At 39.9% G+C, this 22,008-nt stretch overlaps 1 long non-coding RNA gene across 2 annotated transcripts in view; it reads left to right on the top strand.

Moving 5' to 3' along the window:
• Nucleotides 1-7,025, top strand: part of LOC149127055 (uncharacterized) — a 50,673-nt gene extending 43,648 nt beyond the window's left edge. For both annotated transcript variants that reach the window (XR_016232525.1, XR_016232526.1), the window contains exons 3-4: nucleotides 6,127-6,288; nucleotides 6,823-7,025. This is a non-coding gene — a long non-coding RNA (uncharacterized LOC149127055). The remainder of the gene's footprint in view (nucleotides 1-6,126; nucleotides 6,289-6,822) is intronic.
• Nucleotides 7,026-22,008: the final 14,983 nt, after the last annotated feature.

Raw genomic sequence — 22,008 nt, 5'->3', positions numbered from 1 at the left:
GACCAAACAACAAAATTTGACAAATCTGTGTGAATCGTGGAAATCATAACTCAACTTCATTTTTATTTGCAATGTGGCCTCTAATTTTATTTGTCCCCAGATGTTTAAATGGAAATATCCTTTTTTTTTCCCATTGAAAACTCTATGTGTGTTGGGATAGGGTAGGGAGGGAGAGCTACTATTTGTTGATTCATTACACGGATGGCCCACAGTAGTCAGGGCTGGGAAAGGCTGAAGCTGGGAGCTGAGGGGGAGCTCAATCCAGGTTTTCATGTAGGTGACAGGAACCTAATTTCCTGAGCGATTACTTTTGCATATCAGGATGCACATTAGCAAGAATTTGGAATCAAGCATGTAACCAGGACTTGCACCTAGGGAGCTCCAATATGGGACGTGGACATGCAAGCAATGTCTTAACTGCTAAGCCAAATACCTGTCCCCTTTTACTCAGATTTTAATGTGAACCTGCTGGCAAAAAACAGATGCAAGCATATCATCAATATTGACTTCTTTAGTGGTTTCAAAACTCTCTCACTCGCTCTCCTTTCCTTCTCTTTCATATGCAGACACACACACTTAAACACGTGTGCCTAACAATTCCTGACAGCTAGAAGTCTTTCAAAAGTGTCTGTGTTGACGCCAAAGTAAACAGAAAGTTTGAAGAATAAAACCCTTTTACTACAAATGTGACAAAACTCATCTTTGCAAATATAACATGTTTCCATGTTTCCATCTATGGTACTTAATACAAGGTTTTCTGTATATCACAGAAGCATATAATGCTATTTGTTCAAAGTCTATATTGGTATCAAATTACCCCTTTGCCTAAAATTATTATACCAAGCCTGAAAATTAAATATATGCAGATTCATATAGTTTTCCATTTTTGGAAGAAGCAGAAACATCCTAAGGAGTGATTTAGATGATACATGCATGAACAAAGTCTTTTACATTAGGTGTAATAAACATATGTAAGTGAGCTCTGAGAACTAAAAATTAGGTTGCCCTTTGCTATCAGAAATCAGTGACGATAATACAGGAATTATGGCACAGAAGGGATCATTCCAGTGAGCAACCTTGGATGTCGAATTCTGATCTAGTTGCAACCTGAGCTCAATAGCTTGGAAAATAGCAAGCCAGTAATTGTGTGAATCCAATCAGAGAACAAAATCACAGAATATTTCAGCAAGTAAGAAAATGGAGTTGTAAATACCAGCCTTGTTTATTTCCCATTACCACAGCTGGAGGCAAGAAAAGAACATGGTTTAGTATAATACAGTCAGGTAGGAATTATCACATACAGTAAGGTGGAAAATTCTAGAGAAATATTAGGAAAAGAAAATACAGCACCTTCATGAAATATATTTGGGTGTGGCTCCCTTGTGCCATGACCATACTGAAAAGAATCACATCTGTTTTAAAGATAAAATTGCTTTGAAATTTATAACAGCAGAACCCTGCCCATTTTTGCCCCAAAGTAAATTATCAGAACACATCTAGGAATCAATATTATTTTTTAAAGAATATTTTCTCATACTGTATGGTTTGATACTCTAATATCTGGGTTGTTATTAACCAACATCAACAGCTGATGCTGGGAGGAATACCTTTCTATCACAGCACATGCATCTTGGAAAGTTTGTATAACAATCAGTTATCTGTGCACCACTCACAAATGCTGACACGAGGTAGCCTATGTCAGCTGGCCTCCAGGGCTAGTGTTTGTAAGCACAGCTGCCTGGGAGTGGGCCCCTGGGACTACCAGCTCACATCTTCCCCCAAGGACACATGGGGCCTATGGACTTCATTTCTTTGCCAGCCTTCCTAAAAAGCCTGTGTCGCTCCATATCCTTCCCCTTTCTTCTCTCTCCTGGTGAAATGACCTTTGTGGCTATAAAGGGATGTCTGACTAATACTGAAGCTCCTTCTTGAAAAAAGCCAACTTCTATCTTTCTATAAATAATAGCCACCCGAAGCCAGTTCATAAGATTCTTTTAAATCTTAATCAGTCTGGAATCAAGTGTCAATCTTTCACTGGAAATAAAGCAGTAAGGATAACAATAGGAGGAATAATAGGGTCATATAAAGATGTCAGTAAACATTTGGAAGAGAGTCCAAATTCATCTTATAAAAATCTTAGCAAAAGTCCCACACAAATCTCCACATATTACACCGGGGTTCCAAGCATCATCTATTGAAGGTAGTAAGACCGGAAGCTACAGACAACAGTGATAGTGTACAAGGGTAGTTTGCTCGTGGTTTGATGACCATCTAGAATGCAGTGGGTTAAAGTAAATGTAAGCGGGAAGGAATAGAATAAAACAAAGATACAACTGCATCAATAGCATGAAACAGGAATGAGGTCAGGAGTTTTAGTTCAGGCTGCTATAACAAAATACCACAGACAAGATGGCTTGTAAGTCATAGAAATGCATTCTCACAGTGTAGGAGGCTGGGAAGTCCAAGACCAGGGTGCCGACATGGTCAAGTTCGAGTGTCCTCTTCCAGATTGCCGACTTCTGGCATTCTTATGTGTTGGAAAGAGAGTGACAGAGCTTTCCGTGGGCTCCTTTTTCTTTTTCTTTTTTTTTTTTTTAATTTGTAAATATACTTTCATTGTAGAAGACTTGGAAAACACAAAAATAGTTAAATAAAAAAAAATTACCTGTGATTTCATAACCCCCAAATAACTGTTTCTAATAATTTTGTGAATTTATCTTCAAGTTTTTTTAAAAAAAGATTTTATTTATGTATTTGAAAGGCAGACAGGGAGAGAGAGAGAGAGAGTGAGAGAAAGAGAGAGAGAGAGAGAGCTTCCATCTACTGGTTCACTCCTTAGATGGCCACAACAGCCAGGGTTGGACCAGGCCGAAGCTAGGAGCCAGGAGCTTCATGTGGATATCCCACGTGGGTGCAGGGGCCCAAGCACTTGGGCCATCTCCCACTGCTTTCCCAGGCGCATTAGCGGGGAGATGGATCAGAAGTGGAGCAGCCGGAACTAGAACCAGCGCCCATATGGGATGTCGGCATTGCAGGCAATGCCTTTACATGCTACACCATAATGCTGGCCCCTACCTTCGGTTTCTAATTGAATATATATACTTTAAGTTGAAGTCATACTGTATATATAGTTATAAATTTTCTAACTAATATTACGGAGAAATGTATAGGAGTATTTTAGTTTAATTAAAGATGGGGGACAGGCATTTGGTCTAGGGGTGAAGCTGCCATTTGGGATGCTCACATTACATTTTGGAATGCTTGGATCTGAGTCTTGCCTCTGCTCCCGATTCTTACTTCTATCACACTGGGAGGCAGCAGGTGAAGATGCAGGCCGTTGTTGGGTCCCTACTATGTGGTCTTCTTTCAAGAGCAATAGTGCTATTCACAGGGCTCCAACCTCATGATCTCATCACTTCCCAAAGGCCCCACCACCTAATATCACCACATGGGAATTCAGATTTCAGTAAATGAATTTAGGGGCACACAAACAGGTAGTCTGTTACCTTACACTCCTACCCATTCAAGTCTGTCTCCACAGCCACACCAGCAACACTTTGTCTAGAAGGCTCCTTAGCTAAATATCCATGATCATTGCTTGCAATTTCAACCTTCCCCAGAATGCCAGGGCACAACAGAGCCAAGTCCTTTGCCATTTTGTGAAAGAGATTTCATTTCTTCCAATGTCCAGTGGCAAGTTCCTCACTTTCGCCTGAGATTTCAACAGAATCACGTTCACGTCTATATTTCTACTAACAGCTTCTTCAGAGAAATCTACGTTTCTTCTGACACACACCTCAGAACTCTTCCAGGCTCTACTCAGAATACACTTCCAAACCCACTTCCACATTTTGAGGTGGTTGTGGCAGTGACATCACACTTCTCAGAACCAAAATTTGTATTAGTTTGCCAAGGCTACCACATGAAATGCCACACACTGGGGAGCTTAAATAACAGAAATTTAAAGTTCAAGGTGCAGGTAGGGTTGACTTTTTGGGAGCCTCTCGCCATGGTTTGCAGATGGCTTCCTTCTTGTTGCCTCTTTATGTGGTCTTTCCTCTGGTTACAAATGTCCTGGTACATTCTTGTCTGTCCTAATCTTCTCTTCTTTTAAAGACACCAGTCAGGCTGCCTTAGACCCATACTAACAATCTCATTTTAAATGTATTAGTTGTCTGAAGACATTATCTCCAAATACAGTCACATTCTAAGGCACTGAGCATTAGGACTTCAACATATAAATTGGAGGAGGAAATGGGGATACAATTTAGCCCATCATGTGAGGTTTGGGAAAAATTTGGTCTAAGTTTTTGCCATGAAGATGAATAGGGAAAGCTGATAGATTTCAGAACACATGTGTCTATGAATAAGAAATAGAATTACATCTGAGGAGAGCACCCACCTTCCTGGCCCTAAGACTTGACAGGGAACTTGTCCTGGGCTGCCTTGGTGAACAGAAGATGGAGCAAACAGGTAATGTTACTAAGGGTATTTGTTGGAGCAAACTCTCTCCAAATCCCTGCAGTGTCTGGGTGTGTTCAACGAAACTCAAGCCAGAGCCAGAGAAAAACGGAATTGTAACTAGATGCAGATGTGCTAATTTTCAGCTAACGTCCTCCAAGAAGTAGTGGGGTAGAGACATAAGAAGGAAGTCTCAGCAAGAGGGGGGCAAGGGGGACCCCTGGAGGGGAGCAGTGCCTCTACGACACTTAGTTGATCCTCTGGGACAAGGTGTGGGTTGAAAGACAGGGGCTTTTCAGGATTATCAGCACAGGGAACCTCAGAGGCACTGGCTGAGATCAGAGATTCAGCTCCGAGGACTGAGCAGGATGTCCAGGTAGGGACTTTCTGCTGATGGAGGCTGCACCACAGCTGCGACGTTGGTTCTGGAGATTGAAGAGCGAGTAACTGTGGCCTGAAATCAGAGGGAAAGTCCTTTAGGGAAGTCAGGAAAAAGTACACTTTTTTTTTCTTTAGGAAAATGGTATGTGTGTGTGTGTGTGTGTGTGTGTGTGAGAGAGAGAGAGAGAGAGAGAGAGAGAGAGAGAGAGAGAGGTGGGGCAAAGGAGAAGGAAATAAACACGCAGAAATTGACTGACAGGTTTGGTGAGATCATCCTTCAAATAAAGAGAGCCAGAATATTGTCTGGCAGGTGACTGAGAGACTGAGTAATACTGCAATTAGGAATATTCCCAAATAACACCACAGAAACTGTGCTAACAGTACATTAAGTTTAGCTATCCGAGCATGCAAAACCCATGTTCGTTCAGCTGAGTCTCACCAAAGTTTTTGAGGGTTGCTAGGCAGAGCTGGTTCTCACCAATCCACATTTGAAGAGAATGAGACTCAGAAGAGTTACGTGACTTGTTCAGGATGATAAAATTGATGGTAAGATGGGAAAAGGTCATACAAAGTCACCTCCAGTGCTTGTTTTCCTGTGCACAGCTCCAGTTCTCTAGCTGTGGTGTGACCTGTGTCACAGCAGCATGTTTTGGGAAGACAGTCAGCTCTCTTCCCTCCTTGCCCCTGTGCCTTCTACCCACACATACTTTCTGATACTTTGTAGCAACAGAAAAGACCCCAAAGTGAGTGGCGTTTTGGAGAATAGCTGGAGGGTGACCATCTAATGGAGTCTTGCTTCATCAAGATGACCACACTGGAAAATAAAGGAAACTAATCCTGATTTTTTTTTTTTCCCTGTAGAAAGAAGTTAGTCCAGAGGGGGCTGATTCTGCTGTCTTACAATAAAGTACAAATGCAGAGTATTAGAGATCTTTCAGATTCCGTGTTCTGTTTCTGAACAGAGCTCTTCTCTGTTGACAAAAGTTCAATGTCAAGCTATAAGGAAATAGTACTAGAAGTACAGTGTGTTAAAATTGTTATTATTAGAAGTTACTGAAACCCAATCATAAGTATTTTGTGCTTTGGGAGAGGAAAAAAATCAGACTTTTAAGCTATTACTTAATTTAGTCAAGACTCAGATAAAGTTATTCCCATTTAAAAGGTATGTAGAGATAAGAATAGTGAAATCACCCAGTGTGTCAAATACAAAGCATAGATTAGATTAATATAAATACATATAATTCTGTAAAGAGTTAGCCTCAGGTTCTGCTATTTCTCTTACAGAGCTGGTCTTTGTGCATTCAATGGAGATTTAACAAACCAGGAATGAAATCAAATATCTGGATGAGTAATATGCCATCTGCAATTTGCCCATTCTTATTCAGTTGAATGAAAATTACTACATTCATTATAAACAGAATTCTAATGGCACTAAAACTATTAGGGGTATGTATGCATCGTTTCTACTATAATTTTATTTTCCCTTACATTTGGCTACAAGATCATGGCAGGTTAAAATAGGACATGAATCTTGAGGCCCTGTGCAGCCTGATTTTAGGATTTCTTCCCTTCTCAGGTCCTCTTGCCTGGGTACCAAAGGATACTTATGGCTTGCTCAGACAGGACAACTGAGGACACTGTGGTGCAGGCAGCATTCACAGAAGTGCAGGCAAAGTGTCACCAGCCCAGCCAGGGTTGGTGCAGGATCCCGACACTGGCAATAGCAGGGAGCTCTCATCAGCTCTAAGCATAGAGGGGCAAGTGGAGGGAGAATTCCAGGATTGCAGAGAGAGCTGTACTTACAGCTGGAGGCTGTGCACGTAATTCAGGCAGCCTTGGCAATAGGAAGCACTCCATGTTAAATTAAATGTGCAAAACCCAAAAATAGACGTAAGCATTATGAGGATTTCCATTCTCAGAGAGGAAAAGTAAATGTGGACAGAACCTTCAGTGGTGTAATTTTGTTCATTTTCTTCACAGTTGAATGCCTCCACTCCTTGAAGCATCCAGCTGAAGGCAGAGATGCCCTCTCTTGGACACATCTAATGGATTCCATCTTTTTGTTGATCGTACTTACAAAATCTTGAATTCTTGTCATTGGCCCCAGCACTGTCACTTTTCTGTTTTCAGTTATCCGAATATAATTATAAGTGAAAATATAATAAAATATTCAAATAATGAAACCTGTTATGTAAAGATGCCAATACTACAGAAACCCAATTTGCACTTATTAGGTAACATTACCGCTTAGAAATAGTCACTCATTGGGGCCCGCGCTGTGGCACAGCGGGTTAACGCCCTGGCCTGAAGCGCCGTCATCCCACATGGGCACCAGTTCTAGTCCTGGCTGCTCCTCTTCCGATCCAGCTCTCTGCAATGGCCTGGGAAAGCAATGGAAGATGGCCCAAGTCCTTGGGCCCCTGCACCCATGTGGGAGACCTGGAAGAGACTCCTGGCTCCTGGCATCGGATCTGCACAGTTCCGACCACTGTGGTCAACTGAGGAGTGAACTAATGGATGGAAGACCTCTCTCTATCTCTCTCTCTCTCTCTCTCTCTCTCTCTGCCTCTCCTCTCTCTGTGTAACTCTGACTTTCAAAAAAAAAAAAAAAAGAAATAGTCAGTCACTATTTCTTCTGAGGCACAGACGTCCAAATTAAGCATAGGGTCGGCGTATGTGGATGGAGGCCAGCACTTGTGCAAATGTCAAACATAACTAAACTTGAGGGTAGTTAATATTTGTTTCTCAAGTTCATAGCAGATTAGAAATGGGAAATAGCAGCTAACAGCTGATTTCAGGGGCTGAAAGAGAGATATTACAAAAATCAAACACAAAAAAAGCAAAAGTCAATATCGGTCTAGGATTATTTTGTGGAGACAAATTCCCTTATAGATCTGAACTACCCTGAAGAAAGTTCTAATTATTAGTTTAACAAATAATTCTGTTATGTCAAGGTAGTGTTGTTTATTTGTTTGTTTGTTTGTTTTGGTTTAACCTGAAATAGAAGCATATGCTGGCAAAATGCTCAATGTCTTGTTTGAACATTGCAAAGAGTTGCCTAATTCATTTTAGGAAGATCTCTGTAAAAATCAAATTAATTAATGGGCTTGGTTACCTAATATGGTAAACTCCACTTCTTGGGGATGATGCTGTGGAATAGCAGGTAAAGCTGCTGCCTGTGGTGCTGGCATCCAATATGGGCGCTGGTTAAAGTCCCAGCTGCTCCACTTCTGATCCAGCTCGTTGCTAATAAGCCTGGGAAAGCAGCACAGGATGGCCCCTCCCACCCACATGGGAGACCTGAAGAAGCTCCTGGCTCCTGGCTTCAGATTAGCCTAGCTCAGGCTGTTGCAGCCATCTGGGGAGTGAACCAGCTGATAAAAGATCTCTGCCTCTTTCTTTCTCTCTCTTTCTTCTCGTCTCTATAATTATGCCTTTTAAATAAATAAATAAATAAATCTTTAAAAATATTACATAAGCAGGGGAATAAAGAGTAAGGTAGGAGGTCATTCCCAGAACTCCTAGTCATGTCTCTTAGAGCAATGCTTCTTTCTGGCAAATTGGTTTTTTACACTTCAGATGTCCCAAAGATATAGGGACTCTAGCAAGAAAATGCTAGTTCGGACCACTCCTACAGTATTCCAAGGCCTGATTCTGCCCATCTTTCCCCAGTTCATCTTCCATAGATGCTGAAATGGGCCATGACAGGAATATTTACATTGTAAAACTATAAATTGTCCCCACCCCCTTCTCCACAACTTCACCTGCAAACCAATAAAAAATTACCAGTACATTGCTCATTTGGATTTCTGTGTATCTTTTCTTGATCTTAGCTCACTTGTGTATCTTTAATTTTTTAAGTTTTATTATTTATTTTTATTTACTTGAAAGGCAGAGAGACAAAGACAGAGAGGTAGAGATAGAGAGATCTTCTACCTGCTGGTTCATTCCCCAAACGCCCACCGCAGTTAGATCTGGGCCTGGCCAAAGCCAGGAATTGGGAACACAATCCAAATTTCCCACATGGGTGGCAGGGACCTAAGTACTTGAGCCATCACCTGTGGCCTCCCAGGGTTGACTTAGCAGGAAGCTGGAACCAGAGAGTGGCCAGGACTCAAACTCAGCTACTCCACCTGAGATGGGAGTCTCAAGCAGCATCTTAATTGCTATGCCAAAAACCTGCCACTCACCTGTGTAACTTTTATAAGATATTTTTAATTATAGAAAATTTCAAATATATAGGATTATGCAAAAGTAGGCAGACTATATAAAAAACTCCCAGATATCTATTACCCAAGTTTAATAGTTATTAAGTAACAAACAATATTCAATATTATTTTATTCTAACCTGATCTACTTCTCCTTCCCCCAGATGATTTTGAAGCGTAGCCCAGACATCAAATTATTTCCTCTGTAAATATCTCTAAAAGATAAATATGTTTTAAAGCCCTAACTACATGCCATTATCACTCTAAAATGACTATAATTTTTAATTCAATGTCTACTCAATGTTCAAATTCGCAAATGTCTCATAAATGTCATAATTTTTAAAACAGTTTCATATTTAATCAGGAGTTAAAAGGACTGTCCATACATTGTTGATTGATAGATCATTAAGACTCTTAATCTATAGGTTCCTTCTGTATCTTTTTTTTTTAAACCTGCTTTACATTTCCTTGTTGAGGAAATCAGGTTGTTTATCCTGTAGGGTTTCCGACTGTTAGGATTATGCTGACTGTATCCCCGGGGGTTCTTTGGGTCATCTGTATTTGCTGCAAATTGTAGCTGAATCTAGAAGCTTGAAACGATTCAGTTTAGGCTTCTTTAGCAAGGACACTGCAGAGAGATGGTGTGCTCTTCCTCCAGGAGGCTTATTAACATCTAGTTGCCTTTCTTTCTGTAAGATTAACCGGAATTGATACTCATTGCTTGGGTTTGTTCATAAATAGAGATTGCAAAATGGAATTCTGATTCTTTTTTCTTCTTCCTTTATTAGTTGAAATACCTCTGTGGAGAGAAGTGTGTTCCAAATTGGTTCGTCAGTAGTACAGTTGGTTTAGAAAAATAAAATTGCTACCCAATGCTGGTTTCTTCCAGTGCTTCTTGACTACTTAGGCTACTATCCTTTTCCTACTTACTTGTTCATGTCACAAGTATGTTGTATTTATTTTGTTCCTAGAAATGCAGTTCTCCAGGACACTTGCCAAGATATGTGTTCAATTCTAAGACAGGTCAAATGATACATAAAAAAGAATTTCTATGACTTCAGTGAATATCCCAAAGTTAAACTGCCTATCTACTCATTTGGTTAGAGGAGAGAACCAGCTATCGTGTAAGAAATAAGATCTGAATGGACTTGACCTGTTTTGTGGTTATCACTCTATTGAACAGAAAATTGTAAGTATAATAAGAAACTAACACTTCAGCTTAGATACCTAAAACAGTGTTGTGTGTAGAAATATATAAAAATTTATCCTTGGCAGAAAACCTGGAGGCATTTTTGTTTGAACTGGCATTCCAACTTCTAGTTGGGCTTTGCAAATAACTGTGAAAAGGGGTCATTGCTCTTGTTCCAATTCCTTCAGCACTGCCCTTGTGCTAGGTATTGACCCATTTGACCATTTGAGACCATTGTGCTGAATGCTGATTCCCTTTGTACCTGGCCAGAGAACAGTGTCCTTGAATTTGAAATTCCTGGGTAGATTATTCTAAACATCAATTTCAGTTTTAAAGCTTGACTATATTATGATTCTCTCACACATTTGCTTTTTAAGTAGCAGTTATTGAATCAATATCATAAATATCTGGTAAACAAAAAAGAGACTATTTCTGCTGTTGGTCACATCACAATTTATCTTTCTGATATTTCTTTCTGTATTTGTGTGTATGTGTGTGCCTCTTTAAGAAACTTTTTTCTTAATCTTTCCAATATGCTCATTTTAAGGAACCATAACTAGTCTCAAACCCTTAAAGTTTCCTGAGAACAGATACGATTTATATAAATCTTAAAAATCCACAGTCTTCAGATAAATACATTTTATGTGCTAAAAGCAAGATATTTGAGTTTTGTAAAGACATTTTTGACACAGAATAAATGCTCAAGAAATATTATTGATTGACTACAATTTAGAATCTTATTGATCTCTTGATATAACATTTGGAGTAACTGTAACTACAGAAGTGTCATAATAGACATTTAGTTTTCAAGCAAACAATTCCCTCTGTCTATTTCTCTCTCCACCAACTCCTGCCCACTGTCCTTTCCTGCACTCTGCCAATCTCAATTCTGCCTTTCTTTCTTAATAAAAGATACACACTTAGGAAGAAGGGGAAAAAAAACAATGACTAAATATGATGTAAGTTCTTTCCCACCTCTACTGTCAGCTTGGTATTTTGTTAAATGTTACTACTTTTCACTTACAAAAAGGTTTACCAACAGTACTCATCTACTTGTCGGCAGATAGAAGTTGCCCACCCCCTAACCCTTAGGTCATTCCAATCATGTTATTTCTCCTATAATGCTAGAAGTAATGGAGTAGGCAGGAAGTGAAAGTAGAAGTTCTATAGCTTTGCTCGCCTGTCTTTTGTTTGCTTGTCTCTAACTACCTCAAACTACTTCCTTCTCATCTTTATAACAATAGGACAAAATGGCTCCATCTAAATGGTCCCAAAGCCAGCCAGACTTCTGTAACCTATTATTATGACCTTTCTCTCATCAGTAATTGTTCAGCAATTTGTGCCTAAGGAAGCCTTATGGGCTTCAATGCCCACATAGATACGGGGAAAGTAGCTTGGGGGATAGCTCTGACAATTATCAGGTACCAGGATCTTACAGGTCACCTAAATGCAAGAGGCTTAAAATACTTTAAAATATTTGAATAGTGAAGCGATGAACACATTGTTAGAATGATCCCTTAATTTCCTTTTAATGAGGATCCACTCATGTCCTCCTGATCTCAGCTTTGTGTCTATTGTGAAGGTGTCTTTTTGGTAAGAAAGCCAAGTAAGAGGTTTTGTGTATGTTTGGTAGAATATGAGAAACAGCCATTCAAAAAATAAACAAAAGAAGAAGAAGAAGAAAAGAAGTAAAAGAAAAGAAGGCGATGGAAAAGGAAATATCAACAAGGCAATACATATTGGTGTTCTTCAGTTGGTTGCAAATCATATACTGTACTTTGCACATGGGTGGTGACAGTTGACAGAAGCATACATCACTGAGCAGCAGGTACAGCAGTTACAAAGACACATCTACAGGAAAACAATTTCATCTTTATGTTTTCAAATGCTTCTTCTGCATTGTTCTTTTCCCACACATGTCTTACTGCCATTGCTTTCTCTCAAAGTCAGAATTTTAACAACCATTATGCCTAGGGTAGCTTTATGAACCCAGGAGACACTCAATAAATATTAATTAATGGTTGTGATGACATGTATTGTGGACTGTTGTGCTTTTCTTGGATCACAATGCACTAGCCTGATTGAAGTCATAGAGACTTTATAAAAACCTGACATTAGTAATGACGACAGGCCAATAAAGAACCAATTTGGTTTCATGACATTGAATGCCTAAGAAGATTCCCATATAGTAGTGAAATGTACTTGAAAAATATGTGATGGGAGAAGGTGAGGATGATTGATAAACAGACGGGAGATCAGTATGAATAATCCTCTAAGACCCATTTCTTCTAGGGGAATTCGCAATTTTTCTTTGGCTTGACAGGGTGGACTCTGTCTTCATTTCCTCTTTCTCCGATATTCTTTGCAAACTCATTTTAGTGTAGCCTATTTGCATTTGTTGCTTATACTTATCCCCCAGTTCCCAACCCCTGCCAACCACCACCACCTACAGTCAGTGAATAAGGCAAAAGAAGCTAGACAGTTCTCTTTGAGCCTCTACAGACGTATCCACCAGTGACTGCTGAAATGGGCTCTGGGTGCTCCAGTGATACTCAGAGTAATATTAAGTAGTGACCCTTCCATTTTTGGTTGATTTTAATTCTATATTTTATATCTATTTTTGGTGTATGTTTTCTTTTAGTATATTAGTGTTACATCAAACAATCAATAGACAGTAAGTTTTTAAGACCTCAGGGCAAGAGAACACAGTGTGATGGAAAGAGAATGGGTAACAATGGTGATGAAATTCAGGAGATAATGAGATAAATATGTTAGAGCCAAAATAAATAATCCTTGCTCTCACACAGCCAAAGAGTGACTTACATTGCAATAATTATCATAAAAAAAGAGGAAAAAGAAGGTAACTGGCAGGGACGATCCTTCTTGTTCTGATTTGGGTTAGTTTTATAATAATTTTCCTCTTTTTCTTACAGAAATAGAAAGAGTAAGATTATCTACATTTTACAAGCTAGAAATCAATCTCAGCTACTAGGTTTGGCTATGGTGGCTGCATAATTTCTATCAAAGTAATTTTTTCATAGCTCCTCAGAGATCTTTGGGTATGTAAAAAGTGCTTTAGTTAAGAATTTCTGATCTAAAAATATTCACAGACAGGAACCAAACCACACTTCAGATGTGGAGATTTCACACTATTTGTAGAAAGCTTTGAGAGGTTTCACCAGAGTTATTTACTGCATCATATACAATTAAATGCAAGTGCAGTGCAATTGTGGAACATGTTCCTAAGGTGAGGTTGATGAAAGTCTTGAAAATAGTTAGTCAAACACTTAATGGTGGGGAAGAAGGGTGACTGTTGCATGCAGACATGTAATGAATCTTTGTCCAGATGAATTGTTTTAAAGGAAAAAGAATGAATCATCAAAACATAGCCTCTTAGATGAGTTATAATGATCAGACAGCAAACAATTACATGGAGGGGGGATTCTTCTGGGGAGGTGCTTAGCCATTGTTTATTTCTAAACAATAAGTAATTGCTAATGGCATATCCTCAGTAGCTTTGTATTTGTACATATATATATATAAAATATGTAAACACAATTATATTTAGCTAATATCTCAGGGAAAATGTATATTTAGGGCAATAGCAGTAGATGTAAATTCACATTTCAAAGAATCTCCTTGAATTTTTTTTTTGGAAGGGTGATAATATCTTGTTAAATGTAATAGGATCATTAATTTTTTTTTTGGTAATGTAGTCCACAAAGGGCTTATATTAGGAGAAGTATTATGTATGCCATTTTCTTATTGTTCTTATGCATAAGCATAATTAATATTTTTCTTTGATCCATAGCATCTTTACAGAAAAATAGTAAAAGTTAAATGTGTGTTTTGAGTGGGTTAGTGTTTATGGAAAATACAGTCTGGAAATGCACTGAACTGGGCACACACACTGCCATAAATTGCAATGTGCCAAAGCTGGGGACAGGGGCCGGCGCCGTGGCTCACTTGGTTAATACTCCTGCTGCGGCACCAGCATCCCATATGGGTGCCTGGTTCTAGTCCCGGTTGCTCCTCTTCCAGTCCAGCTCTCTGCTGTGGCCTGGGAGGGCAGTGGAGGATGGCCCAAGTGCTTGGGCTCTGCACCCACATGGGAGACAGGGAGGAAGCACCTGGCTCCTGGCTTCAGATCAGCGTAGCTCTGGCCATGGCGGCCATTTGGGGAGTGAACCAACGGAAGGAAGACCTTTCTCTCTGTCTCTCTCTCTCTCACTTTCTGTAGCTCTACCTGTCAAATAAATAAATAAATAAAATCTTAAAATAAAAAGCCGTTTTCAAAAAAAAAAAAAAAAAAAAGCTGGGGACAGAAAGGGCACCACTATCCATTCCTTCACTCTGCATTGTCCCGTCTTCCCTTGGGATATATAGACCAAGGAAGGATGTAAATGTCAATTAAACACTTGTAATTAATTCCTCTTGATTTTTAAGATAAAAATGCTAGTTAATAAGTTCTTCCAATCCTCCAATGGATCATATTCTGCACCTTAAAAGATATGCTCATTTTGGAAACCTGTGACCTAAAAGATCAACATTAATGTCAGACATCTATTAGCTTGAGATTCATTCTGAAGAAGGCTAAGCTTGTTCAAGAAATTAAAGGCTAACATGGTGATAAAACCTTTCATGAGCCTTTATTCCAGAGGTTCAAAGCTTATTTGAATTTGAGCAACATCAAAGTGTTCACATATTGAATAATAAAGCCACTATGGGATTTCCTATAACACAAACTGGGGAGAGGTGACACCTGCCTTAATATATTTTGATATATTTAGATTAAAAATTTCAAGCTGCAAGTATCAATGAAGAACAGCACAGGACTGGTTTTAAAGTATTGAGGACAAATTTAATCTCCCATGTGGTGGAAAGTTATCATACCTTCCATATCTAACAGCCTAGTCAGCCAGAGACCCTGACTGGCTCTCTTGTTAAAAGAAACAAACTGGCACTTGATGTATAAAATATGTAAGGAATCTTTTGAAAGATGCTGATGAACTGGGGAGAAGGTGAGGATTCTTGGAAGGTCAAATTCTACATGGAAGTAGGAACCGAGAGCCACAACCTGAGTCCCCTGAAGAGTCCCCACACTGCCCTGAAGCTGGCTGACCCGTGTTCATGGTTGGCAGGAGGTAAAACAGCACCAACTTGTGTGTGTGTGTGTATGTGTGGGGCTATTTAACTAGGAGAATTTTGACATACAGCTCAAATCCCAAAGGGTTATAGCCTTTAAGTAAGGGTAAAAAGAGACATCCCGACTTCCCAGAATAATAGCCTCTTTCAAATCTTGGTGGTGGGAAGAAAGTAAAAATATTTCTTGAGTATTTCCAGTCACTAGTGATTTATTTTTATTTTGTTTTCAATTTTTATTTAATAAATATAAATTTTGAAAGCACAGCTTTTGGATTATAGCGGCTTCCCCCCCCCCCATAACCACCCTCCCACCTCAAAACCATCCCATCTCCCATTCCCTCTCCCATCCCATTCTTCATCAAGATTCATTTTCAATTATCTTTATATACAGAAGATCAACTTACTATATACTAAGTAAAGATTTCAACAGTTTGCACCCACACAGATACACAAAGTATAAAGTACTATTTGAGTACTAGTTTTACCATTACACATTAAGGACAGAGGTCTTACATGGGGAGTAAGTGCACAGTGACTCCCGTTGTTGATTTAACAATTGACACTCTTATTTATGACGTCAGTAATCACCTGAGGCTCCTGTCATGAGCTGCCAAGGCTATGGAAGCCTCTCTCGCTCTCTCTTTTTTTTTTTAATTTATTTATTTGACAGGTAGAGTTTACAGACAGAGAGAGAGAGAGTGAGAGAGAGAGAGAAAGGTCTTCCTTCCGTTGGTTCACTCTCCAAATGGCCTTTGCAGCCAGAGCTGCGCCGATCCAAAGCCAAGAGCCAGGAGTCTCTTCCTGGTCTTCCATGTAGGTGCAGGGGCCCAAGGACTTGGGTTATTCTCCACTGCTATCCCAGGTCACAGCAGAGAGCTGGACTGGAAGAGGAGCAACCGGGACTAGAACCCAGCGCCCATATAAGATGATAGTGCATAGGTGGAGGATTAACTTAGTGCACCACGGGGCTGGCCCCTGGAAGCCTCTTGAGTTCACAAACTCCGATCTTACTTAGACAAGGCCATAGTCAAAGTGGAAGAGCACTAGTGAGTTCTTACCTAGTTCTTCAGCCCCAGATTATGCTATTTGGTGTGTTGAATGTCTAAAGCCACTAATTAGTTTTAGAAGGGCACTAGGTGAGCCTTTGCTGTGTATCTAAGACAAGAAAACAAATCTCTGGAGAAATCCGCTTAAAATCCACACCCAAATAATTTCCATTGATTGAACTTATGACAACACAAGGTGACATTAAAAAATGACATGATACTTATTAAGACAAGATATTATGAACAAGAGCTGGTATAATCAGACCTGCAAAGGTTTCAAATTTAATTGGAAACAGATTTACTCACATAATATTTCTACAAAATGTGAAATAAATGTTTATATATTTAAAGGAATAAGGTAAAAAGCATAACTACGGTAAAGGAGCAAGAAGCTAAAATTTTTTCAACAGATTTTAGAATGAGTTATAGTCATTGTAATGACAAACTCAACACATGGGGTTAAAAGCAGATTAGCTATAGATGAAGACTGAAAAATGAACTGGAAGGCAGAAATTATGTAGAATGCATCACAGAGAGATAGAACAATAATGAGTAGTTAAGAAACATGCAACTTGAATTTCAGAAGAAAGAAACTTGTGGGAGAGGTGATATATATTACGAAATGATGGCTGAAATTTTCCCAGAAATTATGAGAATCAGATTCCTCATATATAGAATTCTGAAGAATCCTAAGAATAATGATTAAAAGGTAATTCTTATTTACACCCATCTTAGGGAAATTTCAGGCTGATGAAGACAAAAGGAGGATTTTAAAGACAGCTACGCCTATAGGAGCATAATAATTAGACTGAGTCCATCTTCTCAGAAGCAACCATGAAAGCCAGAATACAGTGGATACTTTCAAGGTGTTGAGAAAACCTAGAATTTTCTGCTCTATGAAAATAATCTCCTGTTTGTTTTTTGTTTTAGTTTGAGAAGTGAACAGAGAGAAATAGAGAACTCCCACCTACTGATTTACTCCACAAATGCCCACATTGGCCAGAAACGCAATCCTGGTCTCCCATGTGGGTGGCAGGGACCCAGCTACTTAGCCATCACTTGCTACTTCCCAGGGTGTGCATTAGCAGGAAGGTAGAATTTTTGAAGAACCAGGATTCAAACTCAGGCGCTTTGCTATGGAATGTGGGCATCCCAGCCAGTGGGTTCACCTCCAGGCTAGACTCCTACTCCAGAAATTCAGTCTTATATATTGAAGAGTAAAAATGCAGGAAATACAGAACAGGCATACATTTATACTATTACTTACAAATGGAAGATTTCAGCCAACCTTACTCAGAAATTTATGGGGGAAAAATCTTAAGACAATAAGTACAACATAAAAGGATCAAGTTTGTTTTATCCTAGACATTTAAAGTTGACTACACATGAAGTTAATTACCCTAATTTACCCATTAATAAATTATAATACATATTTTTGATTATCTCAATAGATTTTGCAGAAAAATAAACTTTATAAAATTTGTGATAAAATTCTTAGCAAATAAGACAAAGAAGAAAACATCCGTTACCTAAAAAAGAGTATCTGCAAAAGGAACTATGATACTTGATGCTGAACTAAAAGTTTTCCCTTTAAAATCAGGAGTAATAGAAAGAAGCATAAATATCATTGATTCTATTACATTATATTGGAAGTTAGAACTTACATGATAAGGTGAGTAACACCTGAAAAATGGAAAGGATGAAGCAAAACTCTTGTTAGTTACACATGGTAGGAATGTCTAGGAGAACAGTGAGAAAAATCTACAAATTAAAAAAAAAATCCTATTAGACTGATTTTGGTAGACACAAAAAAATCTACAAAAAACACATCACAAAAACACTTATTCTATTAATAAGCAGCAAATAGTTAAATATAATTTTAAAATAAATTTTACAGTTACATCAGAAAATACAAATAAGCTAAGAAAAACATTTAATTTGCTAGATATACAAAGAGAGGAATACAACTTGAATGAAAGGCATTGAGATATATACTAAATTTATGTGTGGGAAGAGTTAAAGTTTCTTTTTTTATTTTTTATTTATTTTGTTTGACAGGCAGAGTTAGACAGTGAGAGAGAGAGACAGAGACAGAGACAGAGAGACAGAGAGAAAGGCCTTCCTTCCGTTGGTTCACCCCCCAAATGGCCGCTATGGCTGGTGCGCTGTGCTGATCCGAAGCCAGGAGCCAGGTGCTTCCTCCTGGTCTCCCATGTGGGTGCAGGGCCCAAGCACTTGGGCATCCTCCACTGCCTTCCTGGGCCACAGCAGAGAGCTGGACTGGAAGAGGAGCAACCGGGACAGAATCCGGTGCCCTAACAGAGTCAAAGTTTCAAAGATGTTGTTTCTCCCAAAATTGACTTGTAAATTCTGACTTGCATGATTTCTCTTTTAAAAATTCAGTATTCATTTATTTGAAAGTCAGAGAGACAGAGAGACAGATGAGGGTCAGAGAGACATCTTCCATCTGCTAGTTCAGTCTCCAAATATCTCCAATAACTGGGGTATCAGAAATTCAGTCCAGTTCTCCCAAGTGGGTGGCAGGAGCCCATGTACCCAAGCCATCATCTACTGACTCCCAGGATGTGCATCAGTAGGAAGCTGGAAGTGGAGCCAGGACTTGAACTTGGGCACTCTATTTATGATGTGAACATCCTAATCAGCACCTTAACCATTCTGCCCTGATTTGTAGAAATTCTGATAAGAATTCCAAATGTTTTTCCTGTAAATTGACCAGGCTGACTTTTAAGAAAGATTTATTTATTTTTTTGAAAGACAGAATTACAGAAGGGCAGGGGGAGAGAGAGAGAGAGAGAGAGAGAGAGAGAGAGAGAGAGAGAAGGACAGACACAGAAAGAGATCTTCCATCTTCTGGCTCACTTTTCAAATGGCAATCACCATGCCTAGGGTCAGACCAAAGCTAGGAGCCAGGGACTACATTTAGGTTCTTCGACATGGGGGCAGAGGCTGAAGCACTTGAGCCACCTCCTGCTGTCTTCCTAGGCACATTAGAGGGAGCTAGATCAGAGCAGAGTAGCCAACACTCTAGGTGCTCATATGGGTTGTTATCACAGGTGGTGGCTTGACCTGCTGTGCCACAATGCAGATCCCTGAACTGATCTTTTAAATTATATAGCAAAACAAAGGTACGGAATACTCAAAATACTCATGAGAAAGAAAAAAAAGAATTAAGTTGTGGAGATTTGACCTGCCAGAATTCTAAAGTCTCCAAGAAGTATGCAATTGCAGAAGTGTGGTATTAGCACAGCACTGGACAAACAACAATGGTACCCAATAGAGGCCCCAGAAAAAAGAATAATACAAGCAGGGAGCCTTGAGATCCTTGACTGTACAGGAGTGCTTGTAGCAGCGTAATAGAAAAATGAAAACACAATACAACAAAAACTACAAAATTAAAACAAAAACACCTTAGCTATAAATCAACAGAAGATTGGTAATAAACGGTGGAATATTTACAAAGGGGAATATTATATAGCAATTAAATATGGATTGATAACATGAATTCCAAAACCTAGTCCTGAGGGGTTTAGATGCCTGTGTCCCACAGTGGAGTGCTTGGAGTTGATTCCCACCTCTGCTTCATGACTCCAGCTTCCTGCTATTTCGGACCCTGGGAGACGGCAGGTGATGGCTCAAGTAACTGGGCTCCTGCCACACACATTACAGGCCTGGATGGAGTTCACAGCTTCTAACTGTGGCCTGGCCTAGCCTTGGCCATTGTGAGCATTTGGCAAGTAAACCAGCACACTGGAGTTCTCTTTCTCTATCTACCTCTCAAATAAATAAACATTTAAAGAAAAAAAAACTAATATTAATTTAAAAAAACCAAGTCTCCCAAAAATACTTGCGGTATAGATCCATTTAAAATTTGCAAAACTAGCATGTTATTTAAAACTACAAAAATATTTATTGGAGAAATGAGTTAGAAATGCATAATCCAGCAAGGTGCGTTCCTGAAGGAAAGGAGGGCACACGGGTGGTGTTGGGCGGTGCACAGAGCTCCATTCTAGTGATACTCTTTCACTTCACACAGTGTGCAACTGAGGTTGCAGGTGCCTCAGAGCCTGTAAGCTTCTTGCAGGCTTGACGAGCCTGAAGTTCTTTTTTTTTTTTTTTTTTTAGATTTATTTAGATTTTTTTATTTGAAAAAATTTTTTATTATAAAATAAAAATATTTTTTATTTGTTTGAAAGGCAGATTTACAGAGGGGCAGAGGTAGAGAGAGAGAGAGAGAAAGTCTTCCATGCACTGGTTCACTTCCCAAATGGCTGCAATGGCTGGAGCTGCACTGATCAGAAGCCAGGAACCAGGAGCTCCTTCCAGGTCTTCCACATGGGTGCAGAGGCCCAGAGTTGGGCCATCATCTACTGCTTTCCCAGGCCACAGCAGAGAGCTGGATCAGAGGTGGAGCAGCCGGGACTTGAACCAGTTCCCATATGGGATGCCGGTGTTGCAGGCAGCGGCTTTACCCACTACGCCACAGCACTGGCCCTGTGGCAGAAATTCTTAACAAGTTGATTTTACCCACAAGGGTTACAACACATTTGGGAGTAGAGTTATCTCTGAACTATATAAATATTCCTTGTCAAACTAAGCAACTCTTAAAATATTCGGTGGCCAGAGAGTTACTTTGTTTGAGTCATCACAATCTTCTAGATCTCTAGACTCCTGGATACTGTTGCAATTTGAGATTAGAGAACAGGAATAATTCAAGTTCCAGGCTGATACTAACTGGTTCTGGCCATGTTGGTAGGAGGCACTTTACATAAAGATGAACTATTAAATTTTACAGTGAGCCTACCGTGAGGTACTACTGTTATGTCCACTTCACAGATAAGGAAGCTGAGCAATCGGGACTCATGCTCAGTGTCTGTAGCTGGAAAGATGTAAACCCCCTAGTCATGCTGGGCTCAGACTCCAGATGCGCCCTTTCCTGCCACTCAGGCTCCTCTCAGTCCCCAGGGCTTTTGTTCTTTCAGCAAACTTGACCATGATCCCACCTCTCAGGAACTTTCCACGTATGAATTTGACCGAGAGGAAAGGACTGGGCAGAGGAAAGCCTCGGTTCCTGCAGGAGCTGGGCTGCGGCGCGCACCCATCTGTTGTTTACCGAGGCTGAAATGCTGAGCGGTTCCCGGCAAGCAGTGTGTGCCTTCTGCATTTGGCTTCTTTGGAAGATGTTACTCGTCCTGCCCCTCACCACCCACTTGCTTCTGTCTGCTTTCTCTTTGGCTGGCCCTTTTCCCATAGCAGTTCATGTTTGCCCTGCAAGTGCCAGAGCATTCAGCCTTTCTTCCCTGAATGATGTGCCCATTTGCATATCATGCAAACAGCCCAGCTGCTGGAGTCCCAGTTAGGGTAAATAACGGTCACAGTGTTTAGACGGATTCCTCCTGGGGCCTTCTGGAACCTGCCGCACGACTCCAGGGAGAAAATCGTTTAGTTGGATTCTCTGCTTGGATCCGGTGACATCATAAATGAACACTTGGGCTGAAAAGGAACATGTAACCCTCTCCATGTAAGGATGTGTGTTAGTGTCTAATGACTGAGGAGGGCT

This window comes from Oryctolagus cuniculus, chromosome 4, assembly GCF_051225735.1.
Source record: "Oryctolagus cuniculus isolate XC-2025 breed Fujian yellow rabbit chromosome 4, ASM5122573v1, whole genome shotgun sequence".
Taxonomy (NCBI): Eukaryota; Metazoa; Chordata; class Mammalia; order Lagomorpha; family Leporidae; genus Oryctolagus; species Oryctolagus cuniculus.
This window is presented reverse-complemented; position numbering and strand designations above follow the sequence as displayed.